This window comes from Hyaena hyaena, unplaced genomic scaffold, assembly GCF_003009895.1.
Source record: "Hyaena hyaena isolate Hyena2069 unplaced genomic scaffold, ASM300989v1 scaffold_27, whole genome shotgun sequence".
In the NCBI taxonomy this organism is placed as follows: Eukaryota; Metazoa; Chordata; class Mammalia; order Carnivora; family Hyaenidae; genus Hyaena; species Hyaena hyaena.
In genome coordinates, this window is record NW_024080659.1 from 4,771,639 (window position 1) to 4,795,487 (window position 23,849).

The window sequence follows — 23,849 nt, forward strand, 5'->3', positions numbered from 1 at the left end:
TTCGAGTCCTCACTTCACCTCCTGCCCTTCTGAGCTGCTGGAGCAAATTAGAAGCCCTCTAGGGATAGTAACATCTATTTCGTAAGATGGTCCAGAGAATTAAGCATTACGTGCCTTTAAGGGGTAGACAGACGTCCACTGTGGGTAGGTTCTAATAATGACCATTGGTGTTGTAATTACCAGATCTTAGAAGCCCTCCCTTCCTCTGTTTTTTTCTTCTTCTTTTTTCTTAACGGTAGAGTTCCACAAATAACAGGACTGAAGTAAAAGATTCAGCTTTTGAGAAAGAGGAGAGAAATAGATAACTGGGTTCGATAAGGTAACTGGCTGTCTTCAATGATAGCTAATACTGCTAGACACATGATACTGAGAATAGGATTCTCCGATCTGTAGAAGCTTGTTCTGTACCAGTAGGGGTCGGAGAGGGTGTCTGTCATCGTGATCAGTGTGATCAGGTGATTTAGAAGATACTGCAGAAATACAGATGAGATAGCAATTCTAGTTGAGCCAGGAAAGGCTTCAGAGATTTGAATTTAGTTGGATTAACAGATTTTTCCTGTGTACAAGGGAAAGAACACTCCATAAAGAGAAAAACAGCATTCAATACTATGTTAAAAGTTTTCGTACTCCTTATGCTTTATCATATGCTTCCATAAACATTGGATATTTATATCCATAGCACATCTTTGTAAATAACACCTTAAGGCTCAGATTTTTGGTCATCTGCCCAGAGTCACTGAACTGCCAAGTTTCAGAACCAAGAGCAAAACTGATACCTGTTACAGTGTTACATCCACCATCCCACACAACCTTACTCACCAAGCATCTTGACATGTCACGGCTTCTGTGATTTATAAAACATGATATTTCAGCCTTGGCTGTCCATCACAATCACCCAGAGGGCTTTAAAAATTATAGATGCCTGAGCCACTTACAGACAAATTACATCCAAAAGGGTGTGGAATGGAAGAAAGAGACCTGTAATTTTCCTTTTAAAGCACCACAGGTGATTTCAGTACACAAAACTGAGAATTACTACATTTCATCCTATTTTTTTTTAATTTGACACAGCTTTGTCTAAATGATTGATTCACATGAATGTTATATTTCATACACTCAGAAAATTGGAGTTCCCAAGTGCTTATGATAGATAAAGTGTTTAATACACCTGTTCCTTTTTGGGCAACAGATTTTTCCTTCATTGTAAATCCTTTCTAAAAACGGGGGCAAGGTATGATTAAGTACACAAATCAATGCATAGGTTCTTATTTATTGGGAGTAACCAGAGGGAATGTTTTATGTGCGAAATGTCTGAAAGATGAATACTTCCTGGCTTGATCAGTCAGGAAGAGCTTTCACCTAAATCACGTTTGTGATTAAGTTAGCCCAGGTCAATAGTCTCAAAGCATACTCTCCTGAAAAGTCATCCCTGGAGATATTTCTGGAAAGAACAGTGTTCTGTGGCTGTATATAATGATTTGGCTGCCGATAGCTGCAAGGGAAGCTGTGACTACCGTAATTAAGCCAGTCACAGTTCATCACAGTGGACCTAGACATATGGCTGTCACAAATCATATTAAAGTAAGGTTAAAACTGAAGAAGTGGGAAGTGGATTTTGGATGGGCATCTAGAAGTCTGCCACTGTTTTGTTGAACCCTGTTGTTTCCAAACTTTTTGAATAAAACCCATTTTGTGAAAGACCATGAAAACTTGGAAAATGCTAGCCTTACGCACACGCATGCACGCGGATTGCAATATATTTGTACTGAGAATTTTTTCTTAGTCTAAGGTGAATCAGACTTCCCAATTTGGAACTATCTTGTTTCATTAGACTTATTTTTCCTGGACAGGTTTCTTTAGAAAATGATAACTACAAGTCCCTGCCCTTATCAGTGTGTTCTCAATGTAGGTCAATAGGACTTGCAGGGGTAGGTGAGCCTCAGACATCTGTATAGCTCGACCTTTCCATTTCACAGATTTGGAAAGTGAAGTCCGGAGAGGTTCAGTTACTCTAAGTGACACAACTTCATCTCTAGGCCCTCCGGCCAGCATTTTTCCATCTCATAAAACTCCTTGGTTCTAGAGCATAATTTGTTTCGCAAACATGTTTGTAATCCAAAGCACTTGTACATCAAAGCGAATTTCAACAACCATTGGCTCCGTTGTGATCGTGTGACACTCAGCACGGTGTATGTCGCTCGTTTAGCAAGTTAAAATTTACTGGACATGTTTGCTCGTCTTGCAGAACGCTCGCAGGGCAAGTTACTCGTAATGCATGGTTTTACTCGTATGTTGTCACTCTTACCCCTTAATCCACCTCTAGTATCTTCAGTAATGAAATGGTGGAAGGTGTGGATACTGCTGAGAGTCGAGCTTCTGGAAAGAAGGTCAAAGAGAGTAAAGGACTGGGTTTCGACTTCACATCTTCTCTTTGGATTCAGTCTTTTGAGATTTCTGGTCTTTGGGTTTTCTTCTCTGGGAATATACTGCCACTACCCATCACCTTTGATTGTTCATCTAGTCCTGTGATTTTTGGGGGACAAGACAGGCCTAGGTGTGTATTCTTTGCCTGAGAGAGCCCTCCTGCTTTGAAAGGGGCCCAGAAAAAGAGTGGTTGCTCGGACTCCTTCTAGTCATCTGGGCTCCCTGGTCTAGCACTGCTCATCGGAGTTAGTGTTTCCACATAACCGTGTGTGTCCAGAACCTTAATTAATAATAAACATTGGCTTGGGGCACCTGGGCGGCTCAGTCAATTAAGTGTCCAACTTTTGGCTCAGGTCATGATCTCACAGTTTGTGGGTTCGAGCCCTGTGTCATGCTCTGTGCTGACAGCTCAGAGCCTGGAGCCTGCTTCAGATTCTTGTCTCCCTCTCTCTCTCTGCCCCTCCCCTACTCATGAGAGCTCTTTCTTTCTCACTCTTTCTCTCAAAAAAAAATATTTGAAAAAAATTTTTAAGTAAATGAACATTTAAAAAATTTTTTAAAAATAATAATCAGCAGGGGGACCTGGGTGGCTCAGTCAGTTAAGCGTCCAGCTTCAGCTCAGGTCATGATCTTACAGTTTGTGGGTTCGAGCCCCACATTGGGCTCTGTGCTGACAGCTCAGAGCCTGGAGCTGCTTCAGATTCTGTGTCTCCCTCTCTCAGCACCTCCCCTGATTGCACTCTGTCTTTCTCTCTCCCCCAGGACATGAATATACATAAAAATGTATAAAAAATAATAATCAATAATGGCTTTTATCTGCCCTGAACCTCCTTTGGAGGCTTAGGAAAGGTAAGCTCCTACTGCAGTAGACAGCTCAGGCGTGAGGAAGTATGGGTGCCTCAGGACCCTGCCCTTGGCTGCCCTTGGCTGTCTGTCTCTTTATGATAGCACCAGAGTCAGGTCCCGTCGGAAGAGGGGAGTCTCGCCAATCATTGGAACGGGGAATTTAACATAAAGATGAACACATACACAATTGTTAACTGGGCAATCAGGAGGGTAAACAGAGATCTGTGAGGCATCAGAGGTAGCACCGGCAGGAAGCAGCTCTCACCTGTCTGGCTGGGAGTAAAAAGAGAGAGTCAGGATTGTTACAGTTGAGAAACTTAGAGGAATGGGGTGCTCTGGTCTCCAAGGGGTTCTGACCGACCACACTGGTTCTTGAAGTGTCAGATAGCCACACCCGGGGCTCATCTGCTGCTGCTGGTCTGGATAGGCATGGGGCAGGGGGAGTTCTACAATAAAACTCCTTGGTTTGCCCCTCTGCGGCACCCTGGGGCTGAGTGGGAAAATAGGATGAAACGTTCACGTGCAGCAGGAAACAAGTCCTGTTGGGCACTCTCTGTTGAGAAAATCATAACCCCGAAGGAGCATCCTTTTTTAATTTTTTTAAATGTTTTTATTTCTATTTGTGAAAGAGAGAGAGACAGCATGAACAGGGGAGGGTCAGAGAGAGAGGGAGACACAGAATCCGAAACAGGCTTCAGGCCCTGAGCTAGCTGTCAGCACAGAGCCCAACGCGGGGCTCGAACCCATGAACCATGAGATCAGGAGCTGAGCCAAAGTTGGACATTTACCCGACTGTGCCACCCAGGCGCCCCCTGAAGGAGCATCCTTAAGCACACATTTTCTGTTCGCTACTGGGAACTCTTAAAAATGGTTCTGAGGTATTTTGGTAAGTGACCTGTCAATATTATAAAAGTAGAGAATTCCAAGATATAAGGAGACAAATTAACAAGGGCAGGTTGACAGGAAGAGTCCCCACAAAGTTATTCCCACAACAGCACTTGTTTCTAAGCTCCTAGGAAAGCATGGAGATCACATCTTTAATAAAATGAGTTCTTAATTCTCACCTCTGGACTTTCTTCCTCCCTGCATTCGTTCTTTCAAGGCCAGTCAAGAGCAGAAAATGAAGATTTCAGTCTCTTTTTTGAAATCAAGAACAGCGTGTGTGTGCCAAAGTATGTCGCCTATCTAGTATTAAATGCCTTGTCACCACATCTCATTTGCTTCCGTAAGAACCTCGATAGGGGTGGTTCCCATTTTCAGATGAGAAGAGTTTGAAACCATCAAAGATTCATCGTTTGCTCAAATTCACACAGCCAGAAAGTAAGCGCCACAGCTAGAATTTAAACCTTTCTGATTCCATGTGTTCTTAATCCTAATCCTGGATCGTCTCCCATATTTTATATATTACAGATCCCTCATTATCTGGCAATTTTTCATACCAGTCTAGAGTTTCACATTTCACTGAACTAGTGAAGTTCTTGAAGTTTGACCTCAAAAAAAAAAAAAGACTTGATTTTACATTTTCTGAATCAGGAATCCTAATACGAGGTCTACCACTTAAATTTCACTTTCCGTATTTAATGAGAGTTCATGTCTGGATACCTCCAAGTAATACTCATCCTGGGGGTCTACCTAAGACCTACTCAATCCAGGCTTTTTGGGGTGGCCCAGGAATTCCACAGTTAAGGCAAATGACTTGGTTATTTTATAAAAATCATATAAGCTTTGTATAAAAAAAAAAGTCAAGGGTGCAGAGAAAAACGCTTCCAGGAAAGAGAGCTACCCAAAGAAGGTGATGGAAGGGTGGGGAGGGAGCCCATGATGATACAACCTATTTATTAGATCCTTCCTGCATGCCAGAACTTAATGTCTTGTCCCATCTTGTCACGTTTCGCCTTCTCTGTGGTCTTATCACAAGTTATTATCCACCTTTTGTAGATAAACTAATTGAAGTGCATCATCTTTGAGAGATCTATATTCATTTCCTAGAGCTTCTGTAACAAAGCACCACAAACAGGTTGGCTTAAAACAACAGTTGTCTCCCATGGAAGTCTGAAGTCAAGATGTCAGCTTCCTTCGTAAGCCACTAGGGGAGGAAACTTCCTTGCCTCTTCCAGCTTCTGATACTTCCAGACATTTCATTCCTTGACTTAGGGCAGCAAAGCTCCAATCTCTGCCTCTATCTTCATATGGCCGTTTTACTTCTGTGGCTGTATCTTTACAAGCTGTTTGGTGTGTGTGTGTGTGTGTGTGTGTGTGTGTGTGTGTAAGTGTCCCAATTTCCCCTTTGAAAGACATGAGCCATTGGGTTAGAGTCCACCCTAATGACCTCCTCTTCATTCCATTACATTGGCAAAGAGCCTACTTCCAACTAAAATCACTTTCATGGATCTTGGGTGGGGGGGAGATAGGACTTCAGTATCTCTTTTGGGGGACACAATTTGGCCCATAACACCCCCCAAGGATACAATGGCTGGTGAAGCATGGAACCAGATTCGAAGTTAGGTGACGCTAGAATCTCTCCCCTTGGCCATCAGCCACCACACACGCCATCAGTGAAGGCACTGGGGAAATCGTACAGCAGTGCCTTGAGAAACAGGAAGGTGTAAGTGAAAAAAAAAAAAATCTTGCAACTATTCAGTAAAAATTTATTTACAAGAGGCTGGTCTCAGACATTTCCTCTGCAACAGTTAGATGCCAAATGACTCCACGGGGTTTTGAGGTAGAGAAAGTTATGAGCTAAGAACTTTATACTCAGCATTTCATCTTTCAGTGGGACAGGCGGGCATTCTCAGAAATACAAGGGCTCAGACAATATTCCACTTGCTGAAAAACTATTTGAAGACACATTCCGGTGGTTCCTAAGGTTTGGGATTCTATAGACCACAAAACATTTTAAGAATCATTGAGAAACCAACACAGCATTGCCAACTTTTAACTTCGTGAAAGGCATTTTAAAACAAATCAAACTACCATCTAGGGTACGTAGGATTGCTTCATGAGATATAGGTCATTTTAATGCCAAACATATTAAAAGGGGTATAATCTGATAGCTATTTGAGTTGAATCGTTTCGCTCTGTGGAAAAAAAATACTACTATTTAATATATTTTACCCCAGAGTTAGTGAAGAACTATGCCACAGATAAGATCTCCTTCATGAATGGGTGTTTGAAAAGCAGGAACCGGCAGGAAAGCCAAGAAGGACATCAGCTGAGTTCTGGCTAGCGTGATTTATGCAACCAAGGGAAAAATATTATTTGAAACTGACCATAATCATTTCCATTTTCTCAGAGAAGTTTCAGGGGGAACATAAATCCTGGTAGTGCTACTCCCATGCACATGCAGAGAGGGTGCTGGAGGGTGGAGATGCAGATACCTTGCTCCCTCAACTGACATCTGGGTTTCCACTTAGTTTTTCCAAGCTCTTATGAAAAAACCACTAGTCTAAAAGGATGCTTTGCACTCACACATTTAATTAATTCTCCCTTCCCCTGCCCCCTCCACATTCTCTGTGAAAAGAACATGTGTGCATGTGAAATCGGGGGTGGTGTCCACTTGGCTAAGATTTCTAAGAATTCCTGTAAATTTAGAGCATAGGCGAGGCCAGTTTGAGAAAAGAGCCCATCAGTCAGTGATTCAGGACACAGAAATGGTGAGACTCAGGTATGGAGAGCGAGGAAGGGCCACAAAACAAAATCCAACCAATGCCTGCCTCCCGAGAGTTAAGAGCTAGAGGAACAGGGAGCCAGGACAAAGAATCTGGGATTGAGTGTCTCAGGTGCAGACACAGAGGCTGCTTGAAGCATTCAATGGTATTTCTACTTGGGATGAGTTCGTAGGCTTAGTAAAGCAGGTCAGCAGCAAAGCTGGCTTCAAACAGGAAGTGGGTCTGCGCTGGGGAGGACCCCCCTGGGGCACTGCCCCACAGCCCTGGCTGTTGAGTGTGAGCTAGAACGACAATCAGAAAGAGGAGCTTTTAGGCTCCTACGTTGTATCTGTCCCCTTACTCTCCTCCTAGGCAAATGGATCTCCTGTCCAGTAGAAATGGACATTACAGGGGCGCCTGGGTGGCTCAGTCTGTTGAGCATCCAACTTCGGCTCAGATCATGATCTCGCAGTTCATGGGTTTGAGCCCTGCGTCGGGCTTTGTGCTAAATCAGAGCCTGGAGCCTGCTTTGGATTCTGTCTCCCTCTCTCTCTGCCCCTCCCCTGCTCATGCTTTGTCTCTGTCGATCTCTCGCTCGCTCACTCTCTTTCTCAGGACAGAAAAGGAGATACTGCTGTTCAAATGTGCACAGACTTAGAGATATATACCGAATGCACAAAATTATATGAACAGAGAGGGAGATATACATTTTTTCAATAAATAGATAAATTGGGGCTCCTGGGTGGCTCAGTTAGTTGATCGTCTGACTTCAGCTCGCGTCATGATCTCATCGCTCATGAGTTTGAGACCCCTCATGGGGCTCTATGCTGACAGCTCAGAGCCTGGAGCCTGCTTCTGATTCTGTCTCCCTCTATCTTTCCCTCTCCCCTGCTCGCTCTCTGTCGGTCTCTCTCAAAATAAATAAACATTAAAAATTTTTTTTAAAACAAACAAAAAAACTTCAGTATCATTGATGTAAGAGAAGCACAGATTCCCAAAAAAAAGTGATAGAATGCTCTTTGAATTGGCAAAGATAAAAAAAAAAGAATAATTGTCAGCCAGTGCTATTAAGTGTAGGACAGTGAGGAACGTGATCTTGTGTACTGTCTCTGGAAGAAGCCTCAACAAGTTCTAATCTGTGCATTCTACTCGTAAGGATCTATCCTTATGGATTGGTAGAAACAATTGTCTATTAAAACAGTCACTCAAGCTCAGCTTCAAGAGCAAAAATTTGAGAGCAGCCAAAAGGTTCACTTCCCGGTAAATCTCCAATAATATGTCTTGACTAAATAAATTGTTTTATGTCCATATGCTCAGACATTGTAAATATTGTTGTAAAGGCTGTTTATAGGCATTAAAACGTTCATAGGCTCTTTCTGAATGAACAAAGCAGGTTACCTCCAACATGTTCCTGTTTTAATCCTGTAGAGTTTATATATGCATTAAAAATTTTAGAAGCAGATGTTCAAAATTAGCAGCGGTTACTTCTGGTTGGGAGAATTAAGGCAATTTTAAATGTTCCTTTTGATTGTATTTTAAAACATATCATATACTAAGCATGTCTTAATTCAAACATGGAAAAGGTAGAGGGAAAAATAATTGTGGGACTCCAGAGTGCCCAATGCCAAGCTCTGGAACGTGGGTCAACAAAAGAGAATGCCTGGTTTGCCCTCATGGCTCCCTAAAAACACATATTTCAGAGTTGGCTGTGTACTTGCGGGCAGCTCTGTGTTCCAAGGGCCGAGTTTTGCAAACAAGCTTCTCCAAGTACAGCGTGTGCTCCTTCAGGTGGCTTTTGGAGCGCATCAGGTACAAGTAACACTAGCTCGTTTATCTTCGGATGAGTTTGTGCAGAGCCGGGAGGTGCTGACAGGCCCCAAGCAGAGAACAATGTCTATTTATACCTGCACACACTAATTCACGTACTCTCTAAATGCAGAGCTCGCTCTCCTGGTTTGCTCACAGTTTGCAAACATTTGCAGTTCTTTCCGCTGGCCGGCCCTCGTTTGGTTTGGCAGGGCTGGACCCAGCGGTGGGGAGGGCGACAGAGAATGGGGCTCAATGCTGTCATTCATTCACGGAGAGGGAGCGTTGGCTCGTACCGACGCACGTTGGACATTTGGAGATCCCTGGACTTGTGTTTTTGCACTTTGACAGCTAATTGATACCTGCATTGTCTGTCCTAGAAGAGGTTTTTAACTGTGTGTGCGCGCGCATGCATGCATGCACGCACGCACGCACGTGTGTCACCAGTGGGGGTCCTGCCTAATGCCGGAGCCATATGTGGCTATTGAATGCCTCTACAGAATGAACATTCCTATAAGCCAGGCTTTATTATGGCAGATTTCAAATATTTAAAAGCAAAGAAATGTGTATGATGACCCTCCCCCAATACGGAGAGGGGTAATTGCATCAGCAACCATCAACGCGTGGCCAATCTTTTTATAATCCCAACTGCTACCCCCCCCAACTGTTAGACACCACTAATGCCAGTGGAGGTAGAGTTCAAGTTGCAAGTCTTAGACTCTAATGAGTAATTGTGAATTTTAGGGTGAGAAAAAATAGAATAGAGCAAAAGATTAGGGAGCCAGACAGACAGACCTGATCTGAATCAGGCTTGACCACTGTAATTTGCTGGTTGACTAATCTGAGGCCATTGAACTTTTTTGACCCTCATCTGTAAAATGGCATAACAATGTATAATTTGTCCGACAACTAACTTAAACTCATGGTACCCTTAAAGTACCAAGCACCCTTCTTTGTATCCAGCAGGTACTTAATTGTTTGATTACTATTTCTATTCCTCTGTCTAGAGTATAGAAAGCCCTCCACGATATTAAAGTTCCTAAATAGGTCGATGAATAATCATTACCCACCTGCTGAGGTCATTAATCAGGAATGAATACCTTTTGGGAGTAAAGTCTGCAACTGTCCATTATATTTTAGCATAAACTGCTGCCTTCTGAATGTAGACAGTAAATAACCACCTACCAACATCGTCCAAAATTTCACCAACATCAGCCTGAACAAATTAAAGGGAACCCTCCCTCCCCCATTGGCTAGTCAGTTCTTTGGGTTAATTCTATAGATGTAAATAAGCTAATCATCATGTTCTCACCAGCTGAATCAATTAGCTTTCAGTCCCCGTGGCCAGTCTTCCAAAGAGGAAATGGAAAACAGAGCAGGTACGTTTGGGTAGGAATTTAGGGTTATTAGGGAAGGTAGAGAGCCTGAGGTTGGGGTGCAGGGACAGCGGGGCTTTAATTGGGTGGGGGAGATATGGGAGCCTGATCACCTGGAGAACGTGTGCTGAATGGAAAGAGGGTCACTGAACTTGGCCGCAGGGAATACCGTGGATAACTGTCCACAGGGGATCCGATGCAGTTCGGGGTCTGGGGTGAACACAGCGCCACCTTCCAGCTCCAAATCAAGAGTGATCTACCTTGGAAGAGGCCCATTAATTTCTTAACCATTCTTCCCAATGGATTTCTCATCTGAGGCAAGTCTGCCCTAATAAGTATCCTTATCATGTGGGCTCTGAGACATGATAAGACACAGAAGCCTGCTACTTAGATCACCTTCAAGGAAGACCTGGCTGTCTGCCTGGAGGGGGAGTACAAGTGGGCTGACAGCTTCCAGTGTCTCCACCTTCAAGGATCCAACCAGCCTTTGAGGCGACACCATATTCTTTCTGAGAAACGTCCCAACCAGCGACCGAGCATGACTTGGAATCCTAGGGCTTGGCCATTCCTGCCAGATGTGGGGCTCTTCCAGGACTCCCCACTGGATTCACCTGAACCCTGTCAAATCTGCATCACGGTGGAGGCTTGTGCTGGGAATCCTGCTTCCCTCCCCTTTCTTCACCAAGAATCAGATCTGCCTCAGGACATGCAAGCCTTCTCTGCCCAGTTCTGCTTCCTGACCCTTTTCTTATTCACAGGCATCCCCGCCCCCCCACTAACCTGCTCGCACTCCTAACTCAGTTCTAGATGATCCACCTGACGGATGTGGTGTGACAGCCACCTTCCAAAATTGCAAGAAGTTGTCTTGTTTGTAACAAGTAACGGACTTAAAATATAAGCTTATACCATGTGCAAAACCAGCCGTATTTGAAAAACAACTCCGGGATCCTGGGTGGCTCAGTTGATTAAGGGTCCAACTCTTGATTTCAGCTCAGGTCATGATCTCACAGTTGTGAGATCGAGCCTCATGCCCAGCATGGAGTCTGCTTAAGATTCGCTCCTCTCCCCCCTCCCTCTCCCCATCCCCTCTTCTGCTCACACATGCTCCCTCTCTCTCAGAAAAAATACATAAAAATAAAAAACAGCTTGGCATTGTGATACTATTCCTTCATCCTGGAATTAACATTTCAGGATTTTCTTTACAAGCCCCATATTTCCTTTGGCCGCGTCTTTTGTCACCGGTTAGACAGCGGCATATCCCTTCCCAGCCTTCTTTCTGGAATGCAGAATATGACCCTGTCATTCTGCCCTTCTCTGCCAGTGCCACGACCTTTTAACTTTCCCTTCTCCGAGTATGCTTTTCTTGAAGGTTGTCAATAGTTTTATTTAAAGAGGTGTCTTACATGGAATCAAGACAAGAGAAGTTTCTCTTGAAGTTATCTGAATCCACGTGTCATATTCCTTATTTATTCAGCTATGAGTCAACATTTCTTTGTAGGGGCCCAGCATCTGTTAGGAGTTACATTTCATTGCGAACAGTGTCCCAAATAAAGTAGTTTTTTAAAAAGGAAATTTAGGGGCACCTGGGTGGCTCAGTTGAGCATCTGACTTCGGGTCAGGTCATGATCTCATGGTCCATGAGTTCGAGCCGCATGTCTGGCTCTGTGCTGACAGCTCAGAGCCTGGAGCCTGCTTAAGATTCTGTGTCTCCCTCTTTCTCTGCCCCTCCCCTGCTCGTGCTCTCTCTCTCTCTGTCTCTCAAAAATAAATAAATGAGAAAAAAAACAATTTTTTAACGTAAAAAAAAAAAAGAAATTTGAAGAACTACAGAATGTGATGGCCTCCAAGCTGTAAGACATTACATATCCTGGAATTTCCTTTCCTGCATGTCTCTGGTTAGAGTGGGTTGCAGAGAGGTCCTTGGGGAGATTTGGGGAGGAGAAGGGCCACAGCAACCATTTTGTAGCTCATAGGTATTGTCACTGCTCTGCTAGCACACCTCATTGGTGTGAGGCAGCATCGGGGCCCACCATCATTCCATCTTTTTTTTTTTTTAATGTTTTACTTATTTCTGAGAGAGACAGCGTGAGCAGGGAAGGGTCAGAGAGAGAGGGAGACACATAATCCAAAGACAGGCTACAGGCTCTGAGCTAGCCGTCAGCACAGAGCCCAACACGGGGCTCAAACCCATGAACCATAAGATCATGACCTGAGCCGAAGTCGGACGCTCAACAGACTGAGCCTTCCAGGTGCCCCCGTTCCATCTTTTCTTGGATCCTCTGTTAGCGTCTTGGATGCCTGGGTCAGGTGTATGTATTTAGCTCCACGATGAAAGTCCCCTGTTTCTAAGGGCGGTTTACACCTCTCAGGTCAGTGAGGCCTAACACAGGCTCAGTGTGTCCCAAGGACTCCAAATGGTGCTTGTATGTTCCGGCTTGCTCTCCTCTTTCATCTCATCTCCATCTCTCCTTCTCAACTGCATGCGGTCTCTAGCATCAGGTACAAAGGCCACAGCCTCACGGGTATGGCTTAACCCACTCAGGGTCCAGCCTCTGTCACAGAACACACATACACCCACATGCACTAGTCACTCTGCTTCTCCAAGTGAGCCTTCCCTGATGCTTTGGAATGGCATTCCCATCTAGTCATGAGGGATTCAGCCTCCTTGTCTTCTAGCTCATTCACCTTTATTACAAGAGCTTCAATCCTCAAGATCCCAAGGTATAGACCTCATACTGTAGTCATCATTTCCTGTTTCCTGCAAAAAAAATGGGGAAGAAGAGGAAGCCAAAAAAATGGCGGGCAGGGGAGCTTTCCCTGAAAGCCTCGCTCAGCAACCACGATAAACATCTTCGCTCTTCTCCCCCAGCTTCAGGAGAGTTTGGGAAGTGGAGTTGTTTTAAGTTGGTCACTTCTGAGCATTTTGTTACCAAGAAACAGAGAGAGGAATGTGGGAGAGGGAAGTCCATCGTACCTGCTTCGGATTGTGTCTCCATCTCTCCCTCCCGCCAGAGATGGGAAAGGTGTGGCCTTAAACTTGGGAGCGTGAAGTCCTGAAGTGTAAACCCCATCTGTACGTACCTTGGAGGAATAGCTAATTGAATAGAAGAGAACAGCGACCGTAACATGGGCTCCGTGTAAATGCGCAGTTGAAATTCGGCATCTGAGACGGGGGTGGAGGACTGGAAACATTTTATGTGGAGTTTTTGGAAAGCTGGTGATACACTTGCCTGGAGAGGGTCTCCGGGAAGAGGTCACACCCTGTGACTGTTGTTTCCACCGTGTACTTCAGATTTCAAGGGATACGTCTGCATCGAGGTGCACGTGACATGGCTGTTTCTGTAAAAGCAGAAGGCGATGTGTCCTTTTCCTCCTTTCTGACTTGTAAACCAGAGATGATGTTGTTCCTGTTTATACCAAACACTTTTAAATACAGAGAACATTTTTTAAAAATCCATATTAGAAAAAAATATGTATCTTAATTAGGAAACAAACTTTATAACATTTCTGAAGACTTTTCCATGACTGTCCCCTTCCAATAATAACAGTGTCTAATTGTCAAATTTGGTATAAATGTGGGGGAACTGAAGAAAGTTTAGGAGGGGAGCCAAATAGGAAAATTACTGTATTAATTTTTTTCTTATTCATCTCTTCCAACTATTGCTTCATAGAGAAGGAAGCCAGAGACCTTTATTTACCATGCCTGTATTTATTTACCAGGCTGCTGCTTTTAAAATGGGTCACAATGTCCTATTTTGTTGGAAATGTCTTTTTTTATACAAGTATACTTTTTCATTTGGGCTCAAAACTAATTTGTTTTTTGAAAATGAGAAGACACATGCTAAGCTTAGGTAACTAACTTAAGATATTTTAAATTCTTTTTAAATCTTTACTTATTTTTGAGAGAGAGACAGAGACAGAGTGCGAGTGGGGGAGGGGCAGAGAGAGAGGGAGACACAGAGTCTGAAGCAGGCTCCAGGCTCTGAGCTGTTAGCACAGAGCCCCACGCAGGGCTCAGGCTCACGGAAAGTGAGATCATGATCTGAGCCAAAGTCGGACCCTTAACTGACTGAGTCACCCAGGCGCCCCAAGATGTTTTAAACATTGACAGAATAATTAGAACTTAATATAGAGTATTATTTTACCAATAATAAATTCTGAAATATTTGTGCTATTAGCAAACTGTGTCTAGAATGTAAGAGTTCAGGATATCTCCATTATTTAATATCAGAGAAATTTGAATTTGCTTGAGAATTCCTTAAATGTTGTTTTTGAGAATCATGCCCTTAAGAAAAACTCAAAAATGTTTTTCTAAGGAACTACATCATTTGCCAAGGTAAAAAATATGCACTTCGTGCTGATTAAAAGCATGATGTTAGGTAGTATTAGAAATCTCTGTCTCAGAATAAACAGTGGTGCCTGACTGGGCAGAAGGAAGGGTAGCAGGTATGACTCAGCCCACAAATACAGGGAAACAAAAATGTACCCCCTTTTATTTACTTTATTTCCTTTTTCCTGTAACCACTTATCTTTTTTAAAAAAGTTTTCAATGTTTACTTACTTTTGAGAGAGACAGAGAATGAGCAGGGAAGGGGCAGAGAGAGAGAAAGACACACACACATAGAATCCAAAGCAGGCTCCAGGTTCTGAGCTCTCAGCACAGAGCCCAATGCGGGGCTCGCACTCACAGAAAGTGAGATCATGATCTGAGCCCAAGTCAGATGCTTAACCGACTGAGCCACCCAGGTGCCCCTGTAACCACTTGTCTTCCAACCCAAGCTTCGATTCCACCGTGATGGAGGAAATTTAAACTTGGTCCACTGTGGGTCCACGCCACCTTTGCACTGTCCCTCACTCCCACCCACCCCCAAATTCTGGTGAGCTTCTATAAGGAGGTGTGCATTTGTGAGGAGGGTGAGCAACAGGTCAGGGAAGTATTGTGTTGATTATTTGAGTTCTGGCTCCTGTCCCCCCCCCCCCCCCCCCCCCCCCCCCCCCCCCCCCCCGCTTCTGGGGGCAGCAGTTTCTTTGCTGCTCTGCTCCCTGCTTCCATACAGGAAACAGCCAGAGGTGAGGTTCCCTCTGCCTACCTATGTCCCATAACCATTTCTTCTCTAGAGCCCTCTCTCCCCAGGAATCTCTGTGGGGAATGCAGACCCAGCTCCTCTCCTTACTTCCTGACCTTCTGCAGCCTTAATTTGAGTGCAGAAAACAGAGCCTCTTCCCCACAAAGCCTCCCCGCCCCCAGGTATCTGTGAGCATTTATGTTGCCTTTGTGCAAATCAGAAAAATGCACGCATCTGGAATGTCCGCATAGGAAACAGTGTGCCCTGTGGGTGGGCGCAGCTGTGCGGGCTCCCTGCTTGGTAAGCAGAAGCACCTTTGTGCAGAGAAAAGGCCTCCTTCCTCTGGTGGGGAAGTGGGGAGGTGGGAAGTAGGAACGACATCCCTCACCCACGATCTCATTGCATCTCTGATCACAGGGAAGAAAAGTTTCCAAAATCGGTGGTTTTGGAATACAGATATTTGATGCTCAATAGCTGGAAAGAGATTCTTTTTTCTTTCCTTTCTCTCCTCTTTTTTTTTTTTTAAATGTTTATTTATTTATTTTAAGAGAGAGGGAGATAGAAGTAGAGCAGGAGAGGGGCAAAGAGATAGGGAGAGACTGAGAATCCCAAGCAGGGTCCACACAGTCTGCAGAGAGCCCGACATGGGACTCAAACTCATGAACCGTGAGATCGTGACATGAGCCAAAGCCAAGAAGAGTCAGATGCTTAACCGACTGGTCCACCCAGCTGCCCGTCTTTCCTTTTTTTTTCTTTTTTCTTTTTTTTTTTTAATTTTTTTTTAATGTTTTATTTATTTCTAGGAGAGAGAGAGAGACAGCGTGAGCAGGAGAGAGTCAAAGAGAGGAGTCACAGACTCTGAAACAGGCTCCAGGCTCTGAGCTGGCAGTCAGCATAGAGCCCGATGCGGGGCTCGAACCCACGAACCGTGAGATCATGACCTAAGCGAAAGTCGGACGCTTAACCTACTAAGCCACCCAGGCGCCCCTTTCCTTTTTTTTTTTTTCTAATACATCACTTCTCTGAGGCAAATACATCACCTGACTGCTGCTTTAGTGTGTGTGTGTGTGTGTGCACGCGCGCACGTGTGCGTGTGTATCTCTTCCATCCTTCCAGGCAATTGGAATTTTAATTTGGCAAAGACAGAGGATACACTTCCCTTCTCCCTTTATCTGGCACTGAAACATTTGGAAGGGAATGAAAACAATTCTGACAGAATCTGTCTCAACTTTCAGTGGAAGACAAACACGGATTCCGTGTCCGGAGAAATAAACGGAAAAACGAGCACACATATGGCCAGTAGTTCAAAATGAGGGAACCGAATTAACCACGCAGAAGTGTCCTCGTGCAGCATGAGATGTATGTGGACACCTGAGCCATTACCAGCAGCTCATAATGATTGTTCATACAATTCTAATGCATTTTATTTTTTGTGTGTTTTACTGTAAACATAATTACTAATCTTCCTCTCGTCAGGGATCACAGTGAATGAGTCCAGCAACAGGAAAAAGGACCTGACTGTGACGATATTCAGATTCTGAGGGAATTAAGCAAATTCTGCCACAAGTTTACTCCCATAACAGACTGGGAGGCATGGATAATTTCCAGATAATTCTGTTCTGGCTCTGGATTAGGCTCAGAGGAGTGTGTGCAGATCCTGAGATTTTTTTTTTCTTTCATGGTTTATTGTCAAGTTGGTTTCCGTACCTCATCCCCAGTGCTCATCCCCACAAGTGCCCTCCTCCATGCCCATCACCCCCCTTCCCCTCCCCCTCACCCCCATCAGCCCTCAGTTTGTTCTCAGTATTCAAGAGTCTCTTATGGTTTGCCTGCCCTGCTCTCCCCAACTATCTGTTGTTGTTTTTTTTAAGATTAAGAAAATAAAGCTTCCTATGCACATGTCGCTCGCAAATCATTACCACCTGCTCATTGTGTTGCTCGCCCATGACAACCTTCATGAGCGGGCAAGCATGTCTTCATGTGAACGACAGTTTCCTCACTCCTTCTTTTTTAAAATTTTTATTGATTTTTAATTTGTAAATGTTTGTTTATTTTCAGAGTGACACACAGAGTGTGAACAGAGGAGAGACAAACACACAGAATCTGAAGCAGGCCCCAGGCTCTGAGCTGTCAGCACAGAGCCCGACGCGGGGCTCGAACCCACGATCTGCCCATGACCTGAGCCAAAGTCGGATGCTCACCCGACTGAGCGACCCAGGGGCCTTGCTCACACCATCTTTGGCCACAGGGATCCCGTAAAAACGATGGCCAGTTCAGACATCTAGGAAGATACTCAAATGTTTTTATCAGCGTTTCTCATTCTTCAAGTGCGTACGAGCCCCCTGAGGAACTATGCAGATTTTTATGTATTTATGATGCAAGCTGATTCAGTAGGTCCGTGGCGTGAGGTCTGAGTCTCTGCATTTCTGACCCATGTTTAGGTGACGCCAAAGCTCCTGGTCCAGCGACCACACTTGGAGCAGCAGGGTTTTATGTGGCTGGGAGATTGAAGGTGCTGCTCCCCTGGGAACTTCAGGTAATCTCAGGTTGGCCCCCTTCCCCACCTTACACACGTCTTACGTTTGGGTGGGTGGGGCCTCCCACGGGTTCAGGAAGTGGTTGTGCACCTTAGGTCACTGGTGTGAACTGGATGGGTGGTAGGTAGGTCTGGGATAGTGGCTCTGAGTATGTGAGCGGCCCATGTATCAGGCCTATTATACTTCTGGAGGACAGAGTGCAATCCGAGTGATTACTTTCTCGAGTACTCAGTTTGGATCCTTATTGGGTGTAGAGCATGTATAGGCTGGGCCACATCTCTGGCAGGGTCCACGTATCAGGGTGGTCATGGTGTCCAGCACTCAGTCTATTGAATGTTTAATACGTCTGGCCCACTGTTGTCAGTCTGTCTGAACCGGGCAAGTTTTCGGCCTTTCCATGTCTCCTGAAGCCTGATGAAGGCCGTGTAGCTCAGGAATACAGCACAAGGATACATTTGGCAGGCAGGCTGTGTTCCTGTGGGCTTAGAATGACCATTCTGACTTGGTCCTTCTGCAAAAGGAGTCATCCTCACATTCTTAAAAGATGTCTGACTCTGCTCCTGCTCCTTATCTGGGCCCATTCCCGCGCCAGATAGTCCACACACGGGAAGATGCCTCCAAGGAGCCTCAAGAAAGAGCCACGTTTGCCAGATACCAGCCTGGGTCAAAGGCTTCTCTGCTTTCTTCCCCCTCCTCTCTCCCTGCCCCCCCCAAAAAAAAACCCCCAACAAATAAAGCAACTACCCTCTCCCACCTCCTATCTCTAGGCTTCTTCATAGTCAGGAAGGTAATGAAAAGCACAGAGCTCTTCCCTTTCCCCACCCCCCATCTCTGGGCATCAGTTTCCCCACCAGTAAAATGGGAAGGATTGTTCTGACTTGTGGGGTTTGAGGGAGGGTTAAATAATGTCACATGTAGAATGACGTGTCTTCGCAGCGAGTAAAATAATAAAGGGTGATGATTTCTTTAGCCATAAAAACTCTGAAGAGGCATATAGTGAAAACAAGGCTCAGCTGAACCTCAGGAAACATAAGTATTTGTATGGACAATGACCATATCATCTGTTGTCCAAATTGGAACACCGTAGAACACTCTTCTGTATTTTGGTCTTAGTAACTATGACAGTATGACAGGTGTAATCGGACCCTCTACAGGATGTACACTCATCCGATTTATGTACAATTTAAGTTTCAAAAAAAACCTGTAGTTCACATTCTCAAAGAAAACTGGAGAGGCCATCGCTCACTTATCAAAAACAATCTGAGATAAGGAAGCCATTGGATAAAAAGAAGAGCGAATTAGAAGCAATCAATGAAAGTCAATAGAAACAGGGAACGGAAGAGTGGAGACCACAGAAAATTAAACCAGCACCTTGGGGAAGAAAGTGCACGTTCTAGAACTTGCAGAAAAAAACTGAAGATTATCTGAAAAAAAATACAAGAAATAACACCGACACAACTGGACATCTATATGCAAACGCAATGAATCTAGACACAGGCTTCACACTTCTGCAAAAATTAACTCCAAGTGGATCATAGCTCTACGTGTAAAATGTACAACCATAAAACTCCTAGAAGATACATAGAAAATCTAGGCCACCTTGGGTTTGGTGATGATTTCTTTAGATATAACACCATTCGAGAACCCCTGCTCTACAAAAAGTCAGTATGAAGAGCACAAGAAGACAAGGCACAGATGGGGAGGAAATCTGTGCCAAATCAGCTAAAGGACTGGGGTTCCATATTCAAGAAGAACAATGAAAACTGAAAAATAAGAGGGGTGCCTGGGTGGCTTAGTTGGTTAAGCATCCGACTTCAGCTCAGGTCATGATCTAATAGTGAATGAGTTCGAGCCCCACATCAGGCTCTGTGCTGACAGCTCCGAGCCTGGAACCTGCTTCAGACTCTCTCTCTCTCTCTCTCTCTCTCTCTCTCTCTCTCTGCCCCTTTCCACACTCTGTCTCTCTCTTTCTCTCAAAATTAAGTAAACATTTAAAAAAATAATAATAAGAAACCAACCCATTAAAAGTGGGCCAAAGATGTGAACAGACTCCTCATCCCAGAAGACATACAAATGGCAAAGAAGACAAGGTGGTCCACATCATATGTTACCGGGGAAATGTAAATTAAAACAATGAGGGGGCTCCAGGGTGGCTCAGTCAGTTAGGCATCTGACCTCGGCTCAAGTCATGAGCTCACCGTTCATGTGTTCAAGCCCCACGTCGGTTTCTGTGCAGAGCCTGCTTGGGATTCTCTCCCTCTGCCCCCTCCCTGACTTATTCTCTCTCTCCCTCAAAAATAAAGAAATAAACTTTAAAAAGCAAAACAGTGGAGTTACCACTACACACCTATTAGAACAGCCAAAATTCAGAATTTTGATGGCATCAAATGCTGGTGAGGATGTGGAGTGGCAGGAGCTCTTATTCATTGCTGGCAGGAACACAGAATAACACAGCCACTTTGGAAGACAGTTTGGCACTTCCTTACTAAAGAAACTAACTGTATTCTTACCAGATCCAGCAGTCGGGCTCCCTGAGCTAAAAACTTATGTTCCCATAAAAACCTGCACGCAGATGCTATTAGAAGCTTTGTTTGTAATCATCAAATCTTGGAACCAACCAAGATGTCCTCCAGTAAGTGAATGGGTAAACAAACTGTGTTGCATCCGGACAAAGAATAACTAGGAAGCAATAAAATAAATAAAGAAACAAATAGCCATGAGGCCTTTAAAAGGCATTGAGGAATCTTAAACACATCTTGCTGAGGGAAAGTAGCCAATCTGAAGAGGCGACATACTTTATGATCCCGATTATATCACATCCTGGGAAAGATAAAACTACGGAGACAATAAAAAGATCAGAAGTCGGCAAGGAATAAAGAGGGGTGAGTATGAGGGAGAGATGAACAAATAGAGCACGGGAGATTTTTAGGGGAAGGAAACTTACTCTGTAGGTGACCGTATTGGTGAATGCGTGCTATTATATACTTCTCAGAAGCCTATAGAATGTACGACAGCAAGAGTGAACCCTAACATATAGACTTCAGTGGGTAATAATATATTGATCATGAGTTCACAGGTTGCAAGAAATGACCACCCCAACTCAAGATTACTTTTCTGTTTTTTTTTTTTCTGAAAACCTAAAACTGCTTTTAAAAAGTGTGTTCATTTAAAAAATATATCTCAGAGCTATAGAAGAGAGATGCTCCGAAGAGAAAATCAAGAAATTTTATATATACGCAAAAGTACTTTCACTAGGAAAGAACAAAGCAGGCCAAGAGAGGCAGTAATGAAAGAAATTAGTCATGAGAACGATTTAGATATTTAAACCAAAGGGCAAACTGAATGCCAGGCAAAGTTAGTCAAAAGAGACCTAGATTATCAGAAGTAAAACTTTAATTTTGAGGAATTTAAATGCAATGGGGAAAAATTAAGGATCCTTCCCCCCACCCCCATAAAAATAAATAACAGTAGAAAATGAATATTAAAACATAATTCTGCAAGGGTGCCTGGGTGGCTCAGTTGGTTAAGCAGCCGACTTCGGCTCAGGTCATGATCTCACGGTTCATGGGTTTGAGCCCCGCATGGGGCTCTGTGCTGACAGCTCAGGGCCTGGAGCCTGGTTCAGATTCTGTGTCTCCCTGTCTCCGCCTCTCTCCCACTCATGCTCTGTCTCTCAAAAAATAAACAAACGTTAAAAAATGTTTGAAATATATGTAATTCTGCAGGGGAAAAAAGTAACCTCAGTATTTAATATCAAGCCAGTATGATTTTATGTGCAAATGCAACAGAGACATTCTTAGATATATTTGGGGACTTGGAAAATGCACCTCTTGTTATTCCTGCCTTGAAAAAAAAAACCGAAAATGTCCTGCTCACTAGAAATAAATTACAGCAGAGAATCATAGAATAAGAGAATTATTGCATTAAAAAAATGGTGATGTGTGATATACATCCAGTATAAACGCATTTTTAAAAAGTTGACTTTTAAGCAGTCATTACTGTGATCAGGAAGCAGTATGAGCAAAAAGAACAAATCTTGAAAGAGACTACATCCCATATCATGAAATATTTACAAATACTGACCATTTAGAAGCCACAAACATTTCAATAAATTCCAAATCATAGAAATTACATGGGCACAAAATGCAGGAAAACTCAAAAGTCTCGGCAGAAGCATAAACACACAAAAAATAAAACTTCTTGGCAATTTAAAATATTCTCAAATACCCTGAGACAAAGAAGAAATCAAAACAGCAATTTTGGACTAAGAAAATAATGGCAACTTCGAAGTCACTTATCACAATCACATGTGGATTGAGCTGCACTCAGAGACAAATTTATTACCTTGAGTACAAGAATAACTGAACTAAGATTTCAGTTCAGCTCATCCCTATTTGGATGCTTTTAGGCTCTGCTGTTCATTTGATTGTGGCTAATTAACGAGAGCAGACATCTTTCAGGTTCTGTTTCCTGCCAGCTTTTTCCTACAGATGTTTATGGCAATCCTTGCTTTCGCTCCAGCTAAGAGTCTGGAACAATCTTGCCTAAATGGTGGTTCTCAAGTGTGGATTAGCCAGCGCAGAGTGAGGGCCTCTGATGTCATAGATGAGATTCCTTAAGGACATACTGTCAGTATCTGTTTGCTACTATGCATAGGGGATTATACCAAAGAAAGTTCAGCAACACCCACTGAAATTGAAGCAGAAATTGATACCGTCCCGTCGGTTTAAAGAAAATGTGAAAGGCAATGTTTGTCTTTTTTTTTTTTTTTAAGCTACTGTTGGATCTAGAAAGTAAAATTTCTTTTTAATTTTCTTTAAGTTTATTTTATTTCAAGAGAGACTCAGCTGAGGCAGGGAGGGGCAGAGAAGAGGGAGAGGGAATCCCAAGCAGACTCCGCACTGTCAGAGCAGAGCTAGATGTGGGGCTTGAACTCAAGCCATGTGATTATAACCTGAGCCAAAATTAAGAGTCATACACTTAACCGACTGAGCACCCAGGCACCCCTAGGAAGTGAAGAATTTTTAATGTGTATGTAGGCACATATCGATATAAATTGCCTAGCAGAGGCAGGGTGTTATTTGGTTAATTAATGCATTTTAGTATTTACATATCCTACTGCTTGCATGGTTTCTAGTGCTTGTTAGGTCAGATTTCTGCAGAGATGGGCACATTGAACCGGATGAAACTGTAAAAATGTACAATTTTCACGTGTGTAACTAGCTGTCGATTATAAATAAAATTTTGGCAAAAACAAATACTGTTTGGATATACTATTTGGAACTGGGGCTTCATGGGGAAATTTGCAGGCTTGCCTCTGCTCACCCGCATCATATCCTTAGGGAATATGCATTGTGGGGTGAGAGGAGCAGAGTGAGCAAGGGTGAATGGAATAACCTATATAAACTACCAGTGTTCATCCCTGGAACTCGGTTTCAGAGATCGTTTCCCAGGATGATGGTGGCCACCATAAGGCTAACATCATTTCCTGAGCTTGTAGGCCACGGTGGTCTCTCTTTTATATTTTCCTTGAGCCCCCGGAAGGCCACAGGAGGGATGATGGGACTCCCTTCCCTCTAGGACAGTCACCGAAGAACCAGAATTTCATAGCTGCATTATTGACTAAGAAGAGGACCCAGGCCCGTCTCTTGAAAGGGAGTACAATATTAGAAATACGGACATTTTTTAACCCCCCCCAAAAAAATCTGTGTGTACTGACCATTCGTCTTAAAAAGAGCCACAGCGCGTTTTCTTTTACAGACAGAAATGCATTATAAATAGCCCTGGAAATGTCACATCCGTGGAAATAGCCTACTAAGAGGAGAATATTGCACGCTTTTGGTATTTTGAAAGAAAAGAATTTAATGTTGTACCTGATTTTTTTTTAACTGAAATTGTTCCTAAAGTGTCCTCAAGATCCGTAATCTCCTGTACTCGCAGAAGAGTTATCAGATACTAGGAGCATGTCAACGAATAACCTTATCATAAAATTCTATGCCATGTGTTCTAACTTCATCATTTATCTGGGAAATGCTTTAAAGATACTTTTCCTTTGCTACATCATGAAAAGTCCTACGGTGCAGGATAAAGGAAATAATGGATTGGTATTGGATGGATCTGAGTAGTTGATATTACAAGACTAAAGGA